The 22,025-nt window shown below is 47.8% G+C and overlaps 1 long non-coding RNA gene across 1 annotated transcript in view; it reads left to right on the forward strand.

The window, feature by feature from the left end:
• Positions 1 to 22,025, forward strand: part of LOC132656514 (uncharacterized) — a 34,280-nt gene that overhangs the window by 4,503 nt on the left and 7,752 nt on the right. Inside the window, exons 2-3 of the long non-coding RNA XR_009594269.1 lie at positions 5,069 to 6,181; positions 7,164 to 7,477. This is a non-coding gene — a long non-coding RNA (uncharacterized LOC132656514). The remainder of the gene's footprint in view (positions 1 to 5,068; positions 6,182 to 7,163; positions 7,478 to 22,025) is intronic.

The following is a 22,025-nucleotide window of genomic DNA, read 5'->3' on the forward strand; positions in this document are numbered from 1 at the left end:
CTGTGTGTACCTTCCCCGCTCTGAACAATGCACATAGCTTGTTGGCAACTAGGACCCCTGCGTTAGGCTGCCTGTATAGCTGCTTTGTGTTTTTCATTAAAGCATCTATTTACACATTTTATGTGTCTGGATCCTTTGTCTCTGTGTATGTCTGTGTACCACATGTGTGCCTGGTATCCACTCAGGCCAGAAGAGGGCATCAGATTCCACAGAGCTGAGAGAGTTGTGAGCTGCCATTTGGGCGCTGGAATTGAATCCGGGTCCTCTGGAAGAGCAGCCAGTGTGCCCTTAACTGCTGAGCGATCTCTCCAGCCCCTTGTATAAGTCCCCTTGTTGCTTTAAGCAACAGAAATAAGTTACTACTCTTTGTGACCCTTTGACAATGCTCTATGTCTAGTTGCAGAAATCAAGAGAGATGGACTGATCCAGTGTGGAACTAGTTTAGGTTGCGGGCTCAATAGAGCAAGCTATGTTCTTTGAGTGAGTGTTTAGGGAGAGTTCCCTACCTACCATCTCACACCCAAGAACAACTGGGCATTCATATGGTTAAAATCATAAGTATCGTGGGAAGGGGCATGTGCAGTGGGCACAGGCTTACACAATCCAAGCCTGTCAATTAGCAGCACAACTTCTTCTCGGGCGTCTCACAAAAGGAAGCTTCAAACAATAATCTGGGCCATTGAGCGCCCTCACTCATAGGGCCCATTGTCACCCTGGATGGGGTGTTTCCCTTTTATCTGTACCACTGCTTTGCTTTTGAATAAGTTCCCTCGCTGCTTTGCAAACTGTGCGAGCCTTTATTTCAATGTCTTGAATAAGAGGCCGAGGACATGGAAATACCAGGCCTGACCCTGACCACTAGTAACTCCCCTTGTTTTTCATTATTCTCAATTTTCTATTATGAAATAATTATAGGCTTAAAAAGAAGTAGACGAAAAGGGTATTTTTAAAGACAAGGTCTCACCATGTAGTTCTGGCAGGGCCTGCCACTCACAGAGATCTGCCTCCCAAGTGCTGGGATTAAAGGAGTGCCACTATGCCTGGCTATGAACACTTTAAAAGTTAACTTTTTTAATGTTATATGTGTGCATGTTTGGACTGTGTGCATATATATGTACCATGTGTGTGTTTGTTGCCCGCAGAGCCGGAAGAGGGGTCCTTTGGAACTAGAGTACAGATGGTTGAGAGTCACCGTACCAGCACTGAGAACTGAGCTTGGGTCCTCCAGAGGAGCAACAGGTGGTCTTAACTAACCGCCGGGCCATCTCTCCAGTGCCTGCACGTACTTGTTTTGATAACAGTTTACCTGAGAAGGCTTCGGCCTTGCTGTGTCTTTTCTGGTTGGCTCCTTTGCTTGATGAGGGAGAAACTTGAGGAAAGAAGAACAAAATCCAGTCGTAGGCCGGACACTGACTTCTTGGGTCTGACATTCCTGGAGGGAGAATGAGTACATGCGTTTCTGTTGTTATCTTGTCCCCAGAAAAGCATATTCGGGAGATAAAGAGCCGCCTCTAAGGAGCCAAGCTTTTCATCAAGCTCTTATGCTGAGCCAGGGTGGCAGAATTTCATCTCTCCCCCTTTCATTATTTTACTTGTCTTATCTGACACCCGTCTCTTTTCAGCCTATAAAAGAAGCCACTGTTTCTGCCAAATCTTAAATAAGAACTGAAATTATCTTGATTTTCTACCTACAAATTTATTTTTATGAAGTCTCCCAAGGCTTTTCAAATCTAAAAAGAATTATATAAAAACCTCCTTTTTACAATTCTTATCTTATTATTAAATTACTGTTATTACTATCATTTAGTTTTAGGAGACAGGGTTTTTCTGTGTAGCCCTGGCAACTCACTCTGTACACCAGGGTGGCCTTGAATTCAGAGAGCTGCCTGCCTCTGCCTCCTGAGTGCTGGGATTAAAGGTGTGTGCCACCACTGCCCAGCAATTTTTTTATGTTTATGTATATTCCTGTGTTTGTGAGTGTGGGCATACATGTGTGCGCATGTGTGCATGTCAAGACCCACATGGAAGTCAGAGGACAGTTTGTAGGAGTTAGCTCCCTAACCATGTGGGTCCCATGGATCAAACTCAGATTATCAGGCTGGGTTTCCTACTAGGCTCCCTCGCTGGCTCTCCTCTTACAAGATTTGAAGAACAACAGCATCCTCATTTCCTCCCCCATTTCTTTTACTAAAGAACAGTAAGGAAAGGCTACACTTTGCCAAAGGATCAGTTACTTAGATGAAAGGATTCCAGGGGCCCAGGGTAATGCACTAAAAAGTCTCCAAAATCTAGAGCATTTCCCGAATGCTTGACAACGCTGATTAAGTAAGAGCAAAAGCCATATACCACTAGATCCTCATGTCCTGTGCAAGGCCAAGCAGCCAGGTTTCATTTCAGGATTCAAGGATGGAGCACCTCCCTTGGGTGGAGGAAGAGTCATGTGGGCTGACTGGCTCTAAGCCTTGTCCCTTCTCTGAGGGTCTTGCCTGGCCACCCAGGTCTAAAGGCAAGAGCAATTTGGACTCAACTAAGGCCACCAGGGGCCTGATGACTCCAGCACACCCGTGTGCTTGCCAAGGGCTGAGAGCAGGTCATTCAGACTTCACGGTGTGCAGATTCAGTTCAAGCAAAAGAGAGTTGGACCAATGGGATGGTATGTCTCTCCTATCCGGTCAGTGGATTTGTTCCTGGATATCAGTGCTAAACCTAAAGGTGAAAACATCTCCTGATCCCTGCAGTAAGAGGAAATGGATAGTGTTGTTTCCAAGGCATAGACTTGGCCATGTGAGCTCAGCAGGTAGCTATCTGCTGAGAACAACCTGTGTGTTCCTACTTCTTGAGTGTGTGTAAGAGAATGACAGGTACCTGGTGTGTACAGCCATTGGCATGGGTATAAGTGTTTATCATGGTTCCTACCTCCCACCCCCATAGCCAGAGAAAACCATTACCAAGAATTCTTTGATACTTCATAGTTAATGTAACAATCTTAAATTACCAGCTAGACTCTGACTGTCCAGGAACTCAGTGTGTAGATCCAGCTGGCTCCAAACACACATAGATCCACCTGCCTCTGCCTGCTGAACCCTGAAATAAAAGGCATGTACCACTCTGTTCTGTTTCCACAGTCATCCTTGGGAGCCATCATTGGAAACTGGGGAGAATACAGAGGAAATGACATTTGCCCTGGGCCCTTTCTTGTATTCTACCTTCCCAACTAAGAGAAAAACCAAGCCAAACATGGTGGCTCATACCTGTAAATCCCAGCATCTGGGAGTTGGAAGGAAAAGGATCATGAGTTCAAGTTCATCTTTAGCTATATTGTGAATTCTAGGCTAGCCTGGGGTATGGGAAACACTGTTAAAACATAACAAAACAAACCCCCCCCCCAAATCCTGACATTCCCTTTGTGGTTTATAGAGATCACGTATTGGTTATTCTTCACTCAATGTCCTATGCAATGAGAGTAAGGGCCTTCCTAGGACTTGCAGATGAGTGGAAAGACATAGATTCCCTTCTCCAACCTGTTCTGGGTAGCAAAATTCTCACGGAAGTGTTGAGCTTAGCTTTGAATGGCTTCCGTGGCCTGTCAGTCTGAGAGTTTCTGTAAGGCTGGGCAGGAGGGTAGAGAAATCAAGGAGCTTCAAGTAAGATGCTTAGAAGAATTATTCAAAGCTAGAGAGGGCTCCTGACGGCCTTTGTCAGGTCTATATCAGCTCATGGAAAAGACTGACTGAGTCAGGCTCCGGTTGCATGGAGTCTTGGGAAAACTGGATGTAAAGTCTAGCAGGGCTTGTTTTGCTGTCTGTACCTCTCAGACCCAAGGGGTCCATCTCTGGAGAAGATTCTCTCCCCTACCCCTGCCTCCAGGAGGGCATTGGCCCCTAGCTGAAGCTGAGCAGGAAAAGCCCCAATGCTCTAGGGCTCCAGGGTCCTCCATGACTTTCTTTAATCCAGCCTCCCCTCCCAGTGTGGCTCACTATTTCGTGCAGAGCTGTCTCAAGCCATGGGAGTAAGTGGCACAACTCTTAGCCCTGGCTTGGGAAAAGTCCCCCCCCCCCCACCCTTTTATTTTGGTCTCTGATTATAGATGCTGGGCCTGGAAAGATGGGGACAGCCTGGAGTCCAGCCCACTCTGCAAGCTTTCAAGTCCTTAGTCATCAGTAAACAGCTATAGTGCTTAGTGTCTGGATGGGGCTCTCTTCTGCTGTGTCGCCTGTGGTTGCCATGGCTATGGCTTTGTCTTTGGAGGCCCACAAATGAGGAGGATTTAAGTAAATCCTGATGGGTCAACATTTCCATAAAACTGGAAAGAAAAGGAGAAAAAAACAGAAAGAAAGAAAAAGGCACATTTTCTTAAATAACGCCAACAAAATCCTTTAACAGTTCCAAATTAATATCCAGAATACTAGCAAAATCTTCTAGCTTTCCTGGCCAGATTCTAAAGGGATCCATGTTTTAAACAAGTGTTCAGAATTGGATAGACAAATTCTATTAAGGGCTCTAATGGGGGAAGTGAAAATTATGGTATCTTGCCCCCTTGAGTATTTTGGACAATACATAGTTACATTTTTTTTTCCTTGATGTTGACTGTCATTGGAATAATGTGTTCTATTCCAGCCAATGTGAACCTGTGTTCCAAGCAAGCAATGGTGTTTTTTCTGCCTTCAGGGGTTTGGTGATGTTTGGAAGATGGACAGATTGAATTAAGAGGGCCTAAAAAAAAAAAAAGAAAAGAAAAGAAAAAAAAGGAAATTACTTGGTTCTGGGAGGAAGATACAAGGCATGCTGGATCCCTGGCATCCCCCTTCATCTTGGAAGGAGTTTGCATAGTGTTCCGTGGCCAGCACCAGGAGGCTGGCCCTCCTTTCCCTTCAGCACCTAGCCTTTGTCCTCCATCCTTCTTGCCTTCCAGTTCCCTATTGCTGTCAGGAACTGCAGTCACCCAGGGACATTTTTTTTATCTGGGGTGGAAAAAAGAAGGTGACGCTAATTTCCTTTCGCATGCTTGAGTTTTCACACGTTTGTATATAGACACCAGATTAATCCTCAGCCTCTGCTTGCTTGCCAGCCTCAAGACTTCTCCTCAGTCTCCTCTGTTATGTTACCTGGCAGTCACCAGAGTGTCCACATGGAAGTTATGACGTACTTGGCCTGACTCCAAATGCTCCCTCCCTGCAGTTTGGACCAGAGAGAATGGTGTTAGTGCCCTCCGCCCAATGACCCTGGGAGTGGGGGTCGGAGCCTGGTGGGGACATCAAATAGAGAGATGGCTGCCAGGGAAGCCACACTGAAGGGGACCTCCTGTCTTGACCAGGCTTGTTTCAAGATAGGTCTGATAGCACTAAGATGGCTCTGGATGGAGAAGATGAGGAGACCAGTCCCCGTTGAGGCTCTAAAGCTCAGTATTTGACTCTCAAGGAAAGTCTGACAGCCATAGCTTCCGTGTGGTTCTTCCTGGACCTGTGGAAAAGCTGACGGCTAGATTGGTCCTTTCTGGCCTCACAGAGACAACCTTCATCTGGATGAAAGGGACTTTCTTTGTCTGTAAAATGGGAAAGGAAACAGCCTGAAGTTTGGGTTTTAAGTTGCCCTGCACCTCGAAGCTCCGGGTGACACCCTGATCTGTACCGAGAGCTCGTATCCCAACAAGAGAGCAGTGGAAGAAAGGAGTGAGTTGGTGAGGGAAGGCCATCAGACTCTGACCTTAAATGAACACAAACAGAAGATGGCAGGAGGGGTCAGCAGGAAAGGGTGTCAGAGAGGCAGGAATCTCCATTAGTGTCAGGGACCACTCAGATCCAGAATGTGCTAAGCCTGGAGAAGCAGCAGCTGAGGGGAGAATAAAGCCGCAGAGTCTGGGAAGCATTCGCATGTAAATGATCTCGCGCATCCTAATAATGACCCTGGGATCCGGTATGGGAGTCATTATCCTCCGAGCTTGCAGGGACTTCCCAGAGGCAAATCTGGGATCAGAGCCCAGATCGCCTCCAGCCAAACATTAGGGCTTTTCCTACCGCCCTGTATACTGTTCGATGTCACATAGCTCAAAGGTTCTTTTTGACTCGGTGAGAAGGATGCAAGCGAGGACTGTCCCGGGAGACGGAGGGATGCTCCCGTCTTTTCCTTCGGTGTTCACCAGGAAGTAAAACTATCTTCAAAGCATGGAACAAATTTCTCTAGGGTGAGTCTCTAAAAGCTCCTTTTTTTATTTTATTCATTTTTATTATATGTGTATAAGTTTTTTGCCTGCATGTGTATGCAGTTCCTATGAAGGCCTAAAGAGGGCGCCAGATCTCTTGGCACTTGAATTTACAGACAGTTGTGAGATGCCATGAGGGCACTGGGGATCAAACCTGGGTCCTCTGGAAGAAATACCAGTACTTCCCCCCACCCCCCACCCCCGCCTCCTCCCAAAACAAGGTTTCTCCATGTAGCCTTGGCTGTTCTGGACTCACTTTGTCGACCAGGCTGGCCTCAAACTCACAGATATCTGCCTGCCTCTGCTTCCCTGAGTCCTGGGATTAAAGGCGTGTGCCACAGAGCCCAGAGATGCCAGTACTCTTAAGCACTGAGCCATCTCTCCATTAGCCCCATGCTCCCACCTTTCCTCAGGGCATATTTTTTTTAATTAAATTAAATTTAATTTATGTGCATTGGTGTTTTGCCTGCATGTATGTCTAGGTGATGGTGTCAGATCTTAGAGTTACAGACAGTTGTGAACTGCCATGTGGTTGCTGGGAATTGAACCCTGGTCCTCTAGGAAGAGCAGTCATTGCTCTTAACCACTGAGCCATCATCTCTCCAGCCCCACCAGTGTGTCTTTTGAGGAGTGCTGAGCATTCTGAGAAATCCAAGGTGACATTCTTCCTCTAAGGCTTTCATAGCTCTATCAATCCAGAAACTACTTGCTTCGTGTCTATGTTGCTCACTAGCCTCAAGTTTCTTGGATAGAGGAGCCACGGTCCCTCCTTCATAGAACCCCCAGCATAGCATAAACAGTCAGTAACTGACCAGGGGTATGCCAGCATATCATCGCTGTGAAACGGCAGCGATGCTGCAAGAGACAGTGAAGTTGTCCTGGCTTAGGAAACGAAGACAGAAGGTAGATCCTAGACTCCAGCTGGCTGCCACTTGCCCCTGAAGTGTTTGTGATCATTTCACAGGTTTACCCTGAGGTCCAGAGATGCAAAAGAGAACCCTGCAACTCATCTCATCTGTGGCACAAACCTGGCTGGAACTCAAAGCTGAGACTGGACTTCCCAGGGTGTGATGAAAGCACAGAGAAAGGGGATTTGAGGCAACGTCCTTTTGCCGACTCCCAGGCCTACTTTCTGAGTGGGTTGTTCCATTAAACATTTGGACCTAAGAGAAGTTTTACCCTCTGGGTGCTCTGGGTAAGAATGCATCTTAGACAATGGAGGAGGACACAGTGGACCCTGAAGTTCAGTGTTGAGTCCTGCCAGCAGAGTCCTCTAAGGTATGTGTGTGTGTGAAAGCCAGAAGTCAAAATTAGTGTCTTCTTCAGTTACTCTCCACCCTATTTATTTATTTATTTATTTATTTATTTATTGTGTGTGTGTGTGTGTGTGTGCTCGCATTTGCACGGATGAGGGTGCACTTGTGTATGTATGTACGTGCATGCATATGCGGCCCAGATGTTGACATCAGGTAGCTTTTGTGGGATTGCTCTCCATATTATACCCTGAGGCAAGGTCTCTCGCTTGAGGCCAGCCATTGCTGGCTCAGCAAGCTCAAGTAGCTGCCCTTGTCTGGCAATCTTTGGTCCCTGCTGCAGAGTTCTGGGATGCCATGGAGTGGTGGGCTCCCGTGCCTGCCCAGACCTTAACACAGGCTTTAGGAATCTGAGCCCTGGTCTTTACAGCAAGTGCTTGAACCAACTTTTTTTTTTTTTTTAAGCTACAGTCTGTCACTAAACCTAGAACCCACTGACCTGTCTAGACTTGCTAGCCAGCTAGCCCTAGGGGTCATCCGCCTCTTCTGCCTCTCCAGTGCAGGAGATATGGATGCACATCACCTCTCCAGGCTTGTACACAGGTTCTGGGAGTCAAATTCGAGCCCTCAGACTTGTATGGCAACTATTTCACCAACGGAACCGTCTCCCCGGCCCCTGAGGATTGTGTTTTCTTCATACCCGTGCCCACCACAGTCTGAGATGGATAATTTTTTCTCCGTTCTCCTTCCTCTTTCTCCATTCTTCCACTTCTTCACTGTATATCTCCCTCCAGCTAAAGTAAGATCCTTTTCTGTCTTTTTTTTTCTGTCAGTCTCCTGTGTGACTCCCCATGCCCTGGAGAGCTTGAGCGAACTCTGGGCCTCTGTTGCATGAGACTGTTGATTGCTTGCTTACTTTTTTTTTTTTTTTTTTTTTTTGGCTTCTTTGTCTCAGGCTACTCAGGGACATGAAAATCATCTGTTTTCAACAAATGGGGACTAGTTGAAGGCAAACTGAGATGAGTTCAAAGCCCTTTGATATCAGCAAAGAGTATTAATGTTTCAGGAGGACTCTAACGACCTGAAAACAAGCCCGTGAGCAACCCAGATCGCATGTTCTGGAGACATTGCTAAAGCTGGGCTTCCATCTTGGTTCAGTAAACGAAACCTCAGGGAAAGCTGAGAAAACGAAACAGGGTAAGTTCCCTCTGGGCATGTGAAAAAAATGCTGCAGGAGCTAGATAAGCCTGCTTGGGGCCTCTCCTGTAGCTCTTACTACAAAAACAGCTTCAAAATAGCTTTCATTAGGTGATGCTGTTGTCTGATTGGTGTCCACGACGGGGTCAAGGTTGGACTGGGGAGAAGGCAGAGGGCAGGTCAATGGAGAGACGCTTGGCTGGCAGAAGAGATAGAGGGAAATGATCTCAGGAGGTACCGGCTTGGCCTCCAGATTCCTCAGGGTTTTACAAAGTAAAACGGACATAGCCCTTCTTTCAGAAGCTCTGTTTGGCAAAATGGAGATGGGGTTTCTTAGTGGGAAAGGCAGGAAGAGGTGTAGCCTTCCTGTGCCCACCTCAGAGTGCACGGGAGCTATGATAGTATTGACCCAGATGCCTTCTGCTTCTGCCATCTTTGGACGGTGGCCTCATCTGCAAGGTGGACACTACAGTATGTGCATTTGATTCTGGAGTGTTCAAAAGGAGAGGGACCCATTCTTCAAGCTTACCCTGGGGAAATGGAAACCATACCTTTTGTTCGCATCCTGTTGTCCAGAAGTTTGTCTGATGTCCGTACCTAAGCTGTAAAGGAGTCTGAGAGATGTGACCTTTAATTGGCTCAAGTTCTACAACCCTGGAATTAAGGCGGAGAAAGCAGGGCTGGAGAGATGGCTCAGAGGTTAAGAACATTGGCTGAGTTCAGTTCCCAGCAGCCACATGGTGGCTCACAACCATCTATAATGAGATCTGGTGCCCTCTTTTGCCTTGCAGGTGTGCATGAAGGTAGAACACTGTATACGTAATAAATCAATCTGAAGGAGAAGGAAGAAGAAGAGGAAAGCACACATCGGAGACACAGCCTGCCATGTTTAGCTTTAGCCATCAACTTGACACAAACCTAAAGTCATCCAGGAAGAGGAAAGCTCAGCTGAAAAATTATCCAGATCAGACTGACCTGTGGTCACATCTATGAGACATTTTCTTAATTTCTTTATTTTTTATTATTCATTTATTTATTTATTTATTTATTTATTTATTTATTTTTGAGACAGAGTTTCTCTGTGTAGTCCTGTCTGTGCTGGAACTTGCTCCATAGATCAGGCTGGCTTTGAACTCAGAGACTAGCCTGCCTCTGCCTCCCAAGTGCTTGGATTAAAGACACGTACCTCCACCACCTGGCCATTTTCTTGATTATTAATTGATACAGAAGTGCCTAGCCTAGTGTGGATGGTGTCATTCTTGGTCAGGTAGATTTGGGCTCTATCAGAAAGGTAGATGAGGGGCTGGAGAGATGGCTCAGTGGTTAAGAGCACTTCCAGATGTCCTGAGTTCAAGTCCCAGCAACCACATGGTGGCTCACAACCATAAAAATGTGATCTGATGCCCTCTCCTGGCGTGCAGATAAAGTGAATAAATCTTTTAAAAAAAAAAGTTAAAAAAGAAAGAAAGACAGGTAGATTAGCAAGCCAGTAAGCAGCATTCATGGTCTTCTGCTTCAGCCCCTGCCTGCAGGTTCTCCCTTGAGCTCCTGTCTTGGATTCCCTCGATGATGGACTGTAGCCTGAGAGCCAAATAAACTCTTTCTTCCTCCAAGTTGCTTTTGGTCATGGGGATTTCACAGCAGCCGAGAGAGAAGTAGAACACCTCTTCAGCAGACTGGAGGGAATGATGGCAAAGGCTGTACAAATCTGGCAGTGCCTCTTCTGTGCACCCCAGGGGGAGCAAAATCCAGAGACACAGAGATTAGTCTCTGCAGAGGAACTAAAATTGGACGAAGTTATATTTTAAAAAGATCTTAAAGACCCATGGAAGCGAGAAAAAGTATTGAGGCTCAGCAATAATTATAATTATACGTATACATTTAATATGTATGCATTTTGTTGCTTAACTTGAGGCAAGGTCTCACCCTTTTGTCCAGGTTAACCTGGAGCTTAATATGTAGCCCAAGCTGGCCTCCCTCTCTTGAGTGCTAAGATTACGAACGGAGGTGAAAAAAGATGGAAGGTGGGGAAGTGGAGGGAGGAGAGCAAAGCGAGGAGAGAGAGAGAGAGAGAGAGAGAGAGAGAGAGAGAGAGAGAGAAGCCAGACAGCTGAATCCTTCCATACGCAAATAAATCAATGTTTTAAGATTAAAGCAATGCTAAACTTTCAGTTTGCATTCATTTCTTAAGGCTGCAAATGCCACTTTGACTGAAACAACACACATTCACTCTGTCGTGGATACGAAGGCCAAAATTTCACAGAGATGTGGAAATGCTCTCAATTTACCATAGGCAAAACCAGGAGAGCCAAGCTTTTGCAACATTTTTAATGACAGTGTCCCTGTCACCCTAATGATAATAATTATGTCTACTATACAGATACAGTGGGAGGTCTGAAAATTCTCATCTACGAGCCTACAATTCCTCTGCTTCTTGCAAAGTATGTTCTTCAGATTGACTGGAAGAGGTAGACATTTTCCCCTTCCCTAAGCCCCGTCTTTCCTCCTTCCTGTGTTTATTTTTGTGTTGCCTGAGAGGGCTGGACATTTGCCTGGCTTGAGCTTTGGCCAAAACAAAGGATTTGTACCCATGATTTGGGAAGGGAAAGAAGAAAATCTATCGCTCGTCAAGAGAACAACTGAGAAATTCATCTAAGTTTCAGGAAAGGACCGGGAGGTGAGAGAGGGTGTGGGGCTAGAGCAGATGATCTCTGGGGCAGCCGGAGAGCAAACACAGCCTGCTGCCTCTAGGAATACCTTTGCTTTACTCAACAAGCCCTTATTCAGTCCCTACCATGTGGCAGGCGGGGAGATGGAAAGAATTTCTTTCTAAGATTAGGTAAGTGGCTAGACTGGTGTGCGTGCAAGCGTGTACGTGTTTGTGCGTGTGCGTTTACTTGTGCCTACAACGGTGCATTTGTGGAGGTTAGAAGACAAATCACATCATGTGGACTCTGGATCCAGCTTGGGTTTAGGAGCAGGCACTTTTCCCCTGCTGAGCCATCTCACCTGCTCCGAAATACTTTTTTTTTTTAAAGAAAGGATTTACTGTTCAATAGGAAGACTGATAATTTAATCATTCCTTCACTCACTAATTCATCAAATACCCACTGAGTCTTTTCCGTGTGCCAGAGACTCCTCTATGAGGCTATAGAGGTGGCTCTATCGGTCAAGTGCTTGCCACACAAGGAGAGGGACCTAAGGGTGGCCCCAGAGCCCACGTCAAAAAAGCAGGGCATGGCGGTGCACACTTGTAACCTCGTCACTGGGGAAGTGGAGGCAGGTGGATCCCTGGGACTCAAGGGCTAGATAGCCCAGCCTATTTGATGAGACTGAGACCAGTGAGAGACGGCAGTTTCAAAATACGAGCTGGATGGACCCCCCCACCACCACCACAGGAAACTGCACATATATGAATATGCATCTACATGTGCACACAGGCGAAAGAAAAGCCAAGTGAATGAAGATTCCATCCTCCGTGGCTGTAACAGAGGAGGAATGGGTGGATTAGGAGGAACGCGCTTCGTTCGTTCTACTTAGAGTTAGAGAAGCTTTCTTAGCACTGAAAAGCTTGGAGGATGCTGAAGGGTGAGGGCTGCTGGCTATTCTTTTAACTATGATCTTTAAGTTTGGTGGTTGGGGCGGGGCTTTGTATGTGACAGCCATCGTTGCTCTGTTCTGTAAGTGAGCTGGCCTGGCCACGCCCGACACTGTAAAATGATGGGTTTTGTTGGCCATCTTCTCAGCCACATGCCCTCAAGGCTTCTCGTTCTTTCTGCAATGTCCGTGTTCTGGTGCTGTGAGAAACACCAGTATCAAAAAGCAGCTTGGAGAAAGAGGGTTTATTTTATGTTATAGCCCCCAGGTCATGGTCTGTTGCTGAGGGAAGTCAGGGCGGGAACCTGGAGGCAGAAACTAAAGCCAAGACCGTGGAGGAATATTATCTATTGCACACTTTCTATGGCTCACTCAGCTTTCTTTCTTATCCAACCCAGAGCCACCTGCCTAGGGGCGGTGTCACCCACAGTGGCTTGGGTCCCCCTACGTCACTCATTGATTAAGAAAACACTCCCACAGACTTGTCTATAGACCAATCTAACAGAGGCAATTCTTCAGTTGAGGTTTCCTCTTCCAAGGTGACTCCAATTTGTGTCAAGCTGACAAAAACTGACTGGTACCAGCCTTCTCCTCCATGGCCACTGATCTACAGCTTTTGGACATACATCCTCAAGGCAAATCATCCCAGTGTCTCCACAGCTCAGGGTGGCGTCTCCATCAACATGAAAGGGCCGAACCCTGTCCTTACCCACTTGAGCCTTCATATTTGTTTAGGACTCTAAGGAGGAACCTGCTACATTCTCACATGGAGTCTGTGGACAAGGGGCAGGAAGAGAGACGATATGGCAAAGGGCAGGAGCAGGAAAGGGCTTCTCCCTGCTGGTTTTCTGCAAGCACTGTCACCACCAAGCTGAGGTGTCTGCTACTAGGCTAGACTTCTAGACTTCTCAGATCATGGGGATCCATCAGAGACCATCCCTGGAGGACTCAAGACAACAAAACCACTCAGGTGTAGTGGCGGGTGGGGAGAGGTGGACAGAGGTTCCCGGTTGATGGCCTGATCCTGAGTTGGGCAACCCTTGAGTCTGTTTCCTGTGGGATCTGGCCAGGGCTTGGCCTCCGTGTGCTCTGGTGGCATTTAGAGCCACGGCATCTGCCCCATTGCTGCTAACTGAAATACGTTCACCCAATAATCAGCGGCAGGCTACTGTGCCATGGTGACACCCACAGTCACCATGTGTGTGTGCTTGGACTTCTGACTGGCTTCTGGTTACACTGTTCCCCACCGGAGCCTCACTACACGCCCCTCCCTCTGTCCAGACACCCCCCACCCCCCTCCACTCTGCAATGAAGACATCCAGGGCCATCACTAATTCACCAGGTGTCTTCCTTCAGCCTGGCATGCATTTTTAATTTACATGTATATCAAGAGTCAGGTGACACAGCCCTGCCCCCACCCCTCCACCCCCCAACTCTGGAACATATCCAGAACTCAGCCGTGAGCCTGTTATTCCAACCACCTCCCTGCAAAGCAGCACTGGCCACTCACTCGAAACCAACGCTAAATATTTCAGGGCGTTTTAAAAGAGTCTGGAATTAACTCTAGGCTGAGCGCCTTGGTTGCACAGTGAAGAGTCATTGCATGTTCGGAAGTTCAGAGCCCCGATTTTATAGTTGAAAACTAAGCCTCAGGGATATTAACTCATTTCCTCAAGGTCACACAGCAAGTCCCTAGCAGGACTAAATGAAAACATGGTTCTTCCCCATGTTTTCTCATATATATATATATATGTATATATACACACACACACACACACACACACACACACACACACACACACACACTCCCCATTAGAGTTAGATGCCTCTGAAATGGTATATCAGATCTCATCATTCAGGGATGGAGAGATGGCTTAGCAGCTAAAAGCACTTGCCCCCCCCCCCCCCCGAAGACCCAGTTTCAATTTTCAGCATCCACATGGTGGCTTGCAGTAGTCTGTGAAGCTAGTCCCGGGGGATCCGATACCCTCTTCCGTCCTCCCTGAGCAGCTGACGCACACATGGTGGACAGACATGCAGGCAAAACACCCACTCACGTAAAATTAAAATAAATCTTAAAAACAAAAAAGTCTCCTCATTCTAGAATTGGGGAGACGGCTGAGTCAGCGAAGACGCTACACAGATGTGAGGACTTGAGTTCGAATCCTCAGCACCTGTGGGGGAAAAAACAAACAAACAAGGTGCACGGGGCACACAAGAGTCTGTAACCCTAGCTCTGGGGAAGTGGAGGCAGGACGATCCCTGGAGTTCACTGGCCCTGCTAGCCTGGCCCATCAGTGAGCTCCAGGCTTAGTGTTTGACCCTGGCTCATACATACAAAGTGGTGACTTTAAAAGTTGACTCTGCCTTCCACACCTGTGCACACTCACACACACACACATGCGCACACCTGGACACATACTTACGGCGTACCCACACACAAGTCATAAAACTAAACCTCGTAACTCTTAACCCGGGCATGAACTAAGTCTGCGACCTACCCAGCGCTCCAAGGGAAATGCTGGGGTGGGTTATTCAGTCGAGGGGGTCTAATAGTGGAAATTATTATCGTTAGAGATCTTTCTTATTTGGGGCCTATCTGTACAGGAATTAAATCAGACTAGACAGAGTTCGGGGGAAGAATGAGAGAAAACACGGGGAAGGGCTTCACTGCTGAGAGCTCCGGTTTTCGCCTCTGTGAAGGGAAAGCTAGCGTTCCTGCTGCAGCGTTGATGTGCTGACTGAGGACTCTGAACACTAGCGGCGGCCTGCAATGATGGGAGAGAGCAGGCACCCAAGACCAGAGCCATGGGAGGCTTAAGGCAGGACCAAAGAACCCACTGTTCTCCTCCCTTTCCTCCTCTTTCTCTACCCCCGCACGCCTCTCCTTTCTTTTTGTAGCACTAGGCTTGAGACTAGGTTCTCCTCTTGCTAGGCAAACCCCTTACCACTGAGATTTACTTTCATTGTTTACGTCATGACGGCATCTTATTAAATTGCTCAAGCTAGCCTGTTGCTCACTACCTAGCCCAGACAGGTTCCAAGCTTTCTGATTCTCTTTCTTCAGGATCTGTGGTAGCTGCAATGCAGCCTACGCCGCCAGACCCCACTGACGATGGGTTTTCTGTGCCACTTGCAATTTTCTTCTTCTTCTTTTTTTTTTTTTTTTAATAGATTTATTTTTTTTTAAATCACTGACATTCCTCCTATCTTACCTCATATTTTGAATATCCATTTTGTCCTTTATTTTACTCATAAGAAGAGTTGGTTCTGTCACTTGCTGCCTATGAAGACAGAGGGCAAATTACTTAACCTCTGTAAATTGGTGTTTCCATTTTGGTGACATGAATAATTCCTCTTCCGAAGGGTCCTTACACTCATTAACTGGGCCCACACACTCGACAAAGCGTTTAGCCAGCTCTTAAGAGACACCAGACATTCTCTTTAGTCCTAATTTTCTACTTTGTGCCTCCCCCCACCAAAAAGAAATTTCCAGAAACTCTCATACAGACACCGGGTCTTTCATCCACCTCCCACTGTTTATTCCTTGACTACCGTGGTAATCCTTTGTTTATCCAGTCAGATTTAGTCCGCACTGGAAAGGATTATAATGACACAAAAGGACCAAGTCTTCAGGTGAGAGGCAAGCAGGAGGAAGTGATCACTTCAAGGTTCTTATGTTTTGTTGTTTTCTGTTTGCTTTTGCATTCGTCAAGGATGTTGTTTCTGTTCCCTGCCGGCAAAGTGGCAGGCTGTAAGGCTGTAAAGACGGTGGCTGGTAGATGCTGCAAAGAGTGTTAGCTGTGAGTGTGAAGCGCCTGCCAAATATGCCATACCTCATGGCGATTCAAGAATTAGCACCTAAGGTAGGGAAGTGTTGGTGAGAGTGCCACAGGCATGGGCGCTTGTTTATTCTCCCTTCTGTGCCCATGCCCCACGCCAGTCTGCTCTCGGTCCCTCGGCGGCAGTCAATCTGGCCTTATGGATGAACTCGGTTTGAGAAGACAGCTTAGGAGGTGTAGGATTCAAGGTCTGGTGGATGTGGGCTTTTGGAGCCAACCCTAGCACTGCCATCAGCCAGTGTTTGGAGGCTCTCTGGATCTTTGTCCTGCCTGTGGTTCATGGCAGCTGAACAGACAGCCTCCCCATCCTTCTGTGGGCGTTTGAGTCCTGTTGTTACTAGGGCTTCCTGTCAGAGCTCACCAGATCTGGCTTCTGGGGCTTGGCTGGGTTACATGCTCCGTTAATAGCCCTGGAAACCTTGATTCTAATTTTCAGATCAGAACAATCCTGTGAGAGCACGCTGTGCGAAGGAACAACAGGGCTCCGAGAAAAGCAAACACCATCTCCCTACAGGCAGTGCGTTCATGTCCCAAGACACACACAATGCTCGGGTGACCGAACAGTGGAGGGTTCAGTCCCACTCATTTGACCTGGTGGCTGGATGTGGGAAGGGATCCGAAGATAAAAGCTTCCAAGCTGCTGTGCACACCTTGGTCCCCAGGGGCTTGGCATGCTACAAGCCAGGCCATTCAAAAGTACCCAGGTGGAAAATGTCCCCACCCTCAGCTCAGATGAGACAGAAAGTCCCAGAATTACTTTAGGGAGGGAAAGAGCTAAGGCTCATGGATGACAGGAAAACTTTTGCAGTACTTTACCACCTCTGTGTCGCACACAGGGGGCACTGCCTCTGGTTTTTACCTCCTGTCTTTGTTCAGTTCTTCTTCTCAGTCCCTTGAGGGATACAGGTTCAATGGAGCCAACACTACCTGACTCTGCCCCCTCTATGAATTCTGGCCCACAGAGAACACAAACCTGTCGTTTAGGCCACTAGATTATGAAGGAATTTGCTGTACAGTCATAGATAACAGAGCACAGGCTGTGGGGCATCTGCTGTGGTCCCTCAGGTCCTTCCTTCTGCCCAGGACATGCTTTCTGTCTCAGGGTAGTAAGAGGAGACGCCTGAGGAATCTTTGCAGTCCCCTGGCACAGTAGGACGTGCTTATATTCAGAAATCCATCCATTTTCTAGCAAGATTTTTACCTACTGTTACTATTGAATCTGAACTTTTCCTTCAATAGAGTCTTGTTTGGAAGGCTTAGCCCCAGCATGTAGTGCTATTTGGAAGGCTCTAGAGACAGAAGAAGGTGTTGACATACTGATAGAAGTAGGTTGTCCCCAAGGGTGGGCTTTCAAAGGTTAGAACCACCTAAATATAGTTCAAGCCTGCTCTCTCTGAGTCCTAGCTGGCAACCACAGCAGACTCAGAATTAACTGATGCACCAAACCCAAGTCACATTCTCAAGGGAGCCATGCTTCTCAATACTTATCAATTCTGGACTTGTTGGTTCCAGCCAGGGCTATCTTGCCTGGTTCATCTCGGGGACTAAGATTTTCCTTCTTACAAGTTTGTCAGCCAGTTGTTAGAACATCGGTCGTCATCAAAGTCACAAAGATATCACACCAGATCCTTTGCCTTCTTCCCCGGGAATAGCCCTAGTAACCAGGAGGGAGGTGGTCACACATTAGCCATGAGACCCTTTCCTCCTTCATTCTTCTTTTAGTATAGTCTTCCCTAAGGAAGACAGGATGGCTGCTGTGAGTTCTATTCACCCTAGAAAGAGAATGTCTCCCTTTTCAAATTTCAGAAAGAGTCCCAATGTAGCTTGAACTAGTTCTGATTGTCCAGGTCCATTCAGAACTTTTGATGATTGGTCCACTTAAACTGCATGAAAATAAGAGATTTGCAAGGTGGCAGGCTATATACTGGACCCAGAAAAGTAAATTGATAGCATACCTGCTGTGGGGATTTGAATGAGGATGGTCCTCAGAGGCTCACATGGTTTAAACACTTGACCTCCAGTTGATGGAACTGTTTGGGAAGGGTTAGGAGAAGGTGTGGTCTTTTTTTTTTTTTTTTTGGAGAAGGTGTATCACTGGGTATGGGCTTTAAGGTTTTAAAAGTCCACTCCTGGCCCAGTGTTGCTCTCTCTACCTGAGGGTCAGGATAAAGCTTTCCCATACTGCTCCAGTGCCATGACTGTCTGCTTCCTGTCATGCTGATCATGGACTAACCCTTTAAGACTGTAAGCAAGCCCCCAATCAAGTCTTTTCTCTCTCTCTCTTTCTTTCTTTCTTTCTTTCTTTCTTTCTTTCTTTCTTTCTTTCTTTCTTTCTTTCTTTTCTTTCATTTTTGTTTTTCCAGACAGGATTTCTTTGTGTAGCTCTGGCTGTCCTGGAACTCACTTTGTAGACCAGGCTGATCTTGAACTCAGAAATCCACCTACCTCTGCCTCCCAAGTGCTGGGACTAAAGGCATGTGCCTCACCCAACTAAATACTGTTTTCTAAGAATTTCCTATCTGTTTTCTATGCATTTCCACCTCAGTGACCGTGACGGCAATAGAACAGTGAAGGCCAAGGCCACACTCTGTGGCAGTCTCCCATGTTCAGTGGCTTACCATCTTAGAAACAGACTTCTTCATTTTGTGGCTTTCCCATGCTTAAGACCATGGAATCCTCTGAAGCTGCCTGGGGATAAGAGAAAAGAGAGCCAGAACCTCATGCTTCTGAACATTTAGGCTACCATGGGACATTCGTCATGTTTTTTTTCACTGTCCGTTGTTGAGAAGTAGTCACACGTCCCTATCTCATGTAGAGGTCACTGGGAGACGTAGCTCCTGGTGACTTGAAGAATGGGGAGAAAACGTTTGATGGTCTGTCAGGCATCACTGATGCCAGTGTCTCATAAACTAGGGTTTGGCAACAAGTTGGTTCTGAAGAGATATGTGCAGTAATTTTGTCTGAATCTTAGATGGTCACAAGTTTCCAGAGTCAGTGCACCGTGGCTCTGGAATGAGGTCCCTGGCGTGCATACAGAAAGCTTGGTAGAAATGGTACTTCACTGGCCTTGAGTCAGAGACCGTAGTTATTTTCAGTTAACCATGAAATAGCTTTTCTGCCACCCCCAGCACATGCCAAGTCCCTGGCCTAGGTAATGGTGCAAGAGATAAGTAGCCCGTCTTTGGGTTTCTATTGAAAGCAACTTGGGGAGGAAAGGGTCTATTTTGCCTTACAGCATATACCAAGTCATTCTTCTAGGGAAGTCACGGCAGGAACTGGAGCAGAGGCCACAGAGGGGCGCTGCTTGCTGGATTGCTCAGCCCGCTTTCTTATCTAACTCGGGACCACCTGCCCAGGTGTCCCTCTTCCCCACGGGCTGGGCTCTCCCACCTCAGTCATTAATTAAGAAAATGCTCTACAGACCCACCTGCTGGCAATCTGATGGAGGTATTTTCTCCGTTCAGGTTCCTCTTCCTAGGTGACTGTAGCTTGTGTCAGGCTGACATAAAACCAACCAGGACACAGCCCTTTTCCAGGGGATGCAGAGAGAAAGTGGAATGCAATTAGAACTCTTTGAAACCTTTCTGGGAGCAGTAAAAGATGGGGGAATGGTCATTTGGGTGCGCTCACCCTCAATGGGCCCATTTTACAGATCAAGACATCAAGGCTCAGTAAGTTTAGAAATCTTGCAGTGGGTGACAAAGCCAGTAGGTGTCAGCCTTGAGGCTTGGACTCGGGCTGACCACCACCACGTATGACTTCCATGGTGACCGCCTCTCTGGGAGAAAGAAGGCTTGGGATTGGCAAGGCTCAGGGACCACAAGGGACTCTGAAATCCCATATGCTGCCCACCTGAGCGTGTGTTTATTGTCGTTTGGGTTTCTCTAGGGCGCCTTGAGCACCTGGCTCACCTCTGTTTACACTGTAGGTACAGACTTTTGCTATACTACCGTTCCAACCCTCCCGATGGGTGGTGCTGTGGATCCTCTGGCCTCCCCAGCCCCCAGTCCCAGCCTCGATGGCCTGGGACTGTGCGCCTTTAACTGTCCCCCCCCAACGAGACGGCTGGCCTCCCTGTGACCCGTCTAATGGCCACAGGTGTGTGGGTAAGCTAGAGGTATGTGGGGATTTAATGTCTTTGGGGTAAACCTGTGATCGGAGGATGCAAGAGCTGATGAGCAATTCTCTTCTCCACTCCACATGAGCCAACTTCAGATGACATGAATTCTCTGTGAGCCAGACACCGGCCTGGCAGTTACGGTATAAAGTGAGAGTTTTGCAAATACATTTTGAGCGAGCGTCTGAAGTGCATCGCTGGCACTTAGTGGCGGAAGTGGCCTCCTCGGGCCGATTCTCCTTCCTCTTCTGTTTCCTTCTCCTCTTGCTTCTTACTTGATTGAGTTTCGTCGATGCCAGGTCAAAGCCTGCGGGCCTCTGCTGCAGATGCTGCTTTCAGGGACTCCGGGTGAAGACACACGGGGAGATTGGGACAACATTCCAGTCATCCGGAGTGTTCCGGGACGGCCTCACCTCCCACACCAATAAGCGCTTTGCATATGTGAGTTAAAGACAAGAAACACTGAGATGGAGCAGGGCAGTGACGCGGGACCGGGAGGACCACACCACTCCAAATACTTGCCCGTTTCACTCCCACTCCTCCCCTCTGCTGGGCTCACTGTGAAGTGGGCTGCCCTTGGTGACCGCTGTTAGCCCAGGCCTCTCTGTTTCTTTCTGGGCGATTTTTTTTTTTCTACGCTTGTCTGACTGTCACCCGATGGAACCATGCTGTCCTTTCAAGGACCTGTGAGTGACCCGCTCTTTCTGCACAGGCAGTAAGACTCCCCTCCCAGGGGAAATGTGTGAGAATGATGCTGAGTCCTCAGAGACCCAGGGAAGAAAAAGAGGAGGTGCTGGGTGGAGTGTGCAGTTAGGGGTTGCAGCTTTCTACCACCTCGGGCAGAAGTTACTCAGTGGTCAGTTGGTCCCTGATGACCTTGTGTCTTTTGCCGGCATGGTGGGTGTGGGTGTGCTTTTCCGGCAGCATGGACACTGCTCCGCTAGCTGCTCCAGGGAGACTTCCTGCTCTATACACACGAAGCCAGCTGAGAAGACCCCAGCTCTTACTGGGAGGGTGGAAATCCAGAGACGCCATGCAACTTGCCAGCCAGGAAGAGCCTTCACACTCCTAGTCATGTAGCTACCATGAGAGTTGGAAATGGATGTAACTGGGACAGCCCCATCACATAGATGCCTTACGTAACAGGGGGATTCTGTCCCGCTGCGTCGGCTGATCAGATCCTCCTGCAGCTACTCATGGCTGCCGCTTGGTGTTCTTGCCAGAGGCCTGGGTATATGTTGTGTACAACTTGATCCCCTACTAGACGGACTCCTCAGTCAGTCCAGATGCTGCCCCGGCATCAGTGGGCACGTGAAAGACGACAGGCCTATTCCCTGTTCAGTGTCAAGTGTCACCAAGGGGTGTCTCATGAGCTGCCTAGGCTTGTCCATGCTCCTGCATGTCCCCAGATGTGCTGTGATGCCACCAGCCTGACCCCCACACCTCTCTGTCTTCCCACTGGACACAGGGACACACCGAGCCTTCCATGGACTCTCTACCTTTGAGGTATACCATCATTGGCATAATGGCTGCCATTTCAAATCCCAAGAGTTGGCTCATTTGTTTCTAGAGAACTGTCAAGAAGACTGAGACTCGGTGGTATGGGAGTGTCCCTCAGAGGACCATCTGTTAAATGTGGGGTGCCCACTTTGTGGTTCTACCAGAAGGTGCTAAAACCCTTAAGAGGTGGGGCTCTGGTGGAAGAAAGTTGTATCGCCGGGAAATAGCCTTGAAGGGGGTCTGGGGGGGGTCCTGATCCCTTCCCATTTCTTTTCTTCCTGGATGCTATGAGATGAATATCTGTGCTTTATTACACACCC

This window comes from Meriones unguiculatus, chromosome 9 (assembly GCF_030254825.1).
Source record: "Meriones unguiculatus strain TT.TT164.6M chromosome 9, Bangor_MerUng_6.1, whole genome shotgun sequence".
Classification (NCBI taxonomy): domain Eukaryota; kingdom Metazoa; phylum Chordata; class Mammalia; order Rodentia; family Muridae; genus Meriones; species Meriones unguiculatus.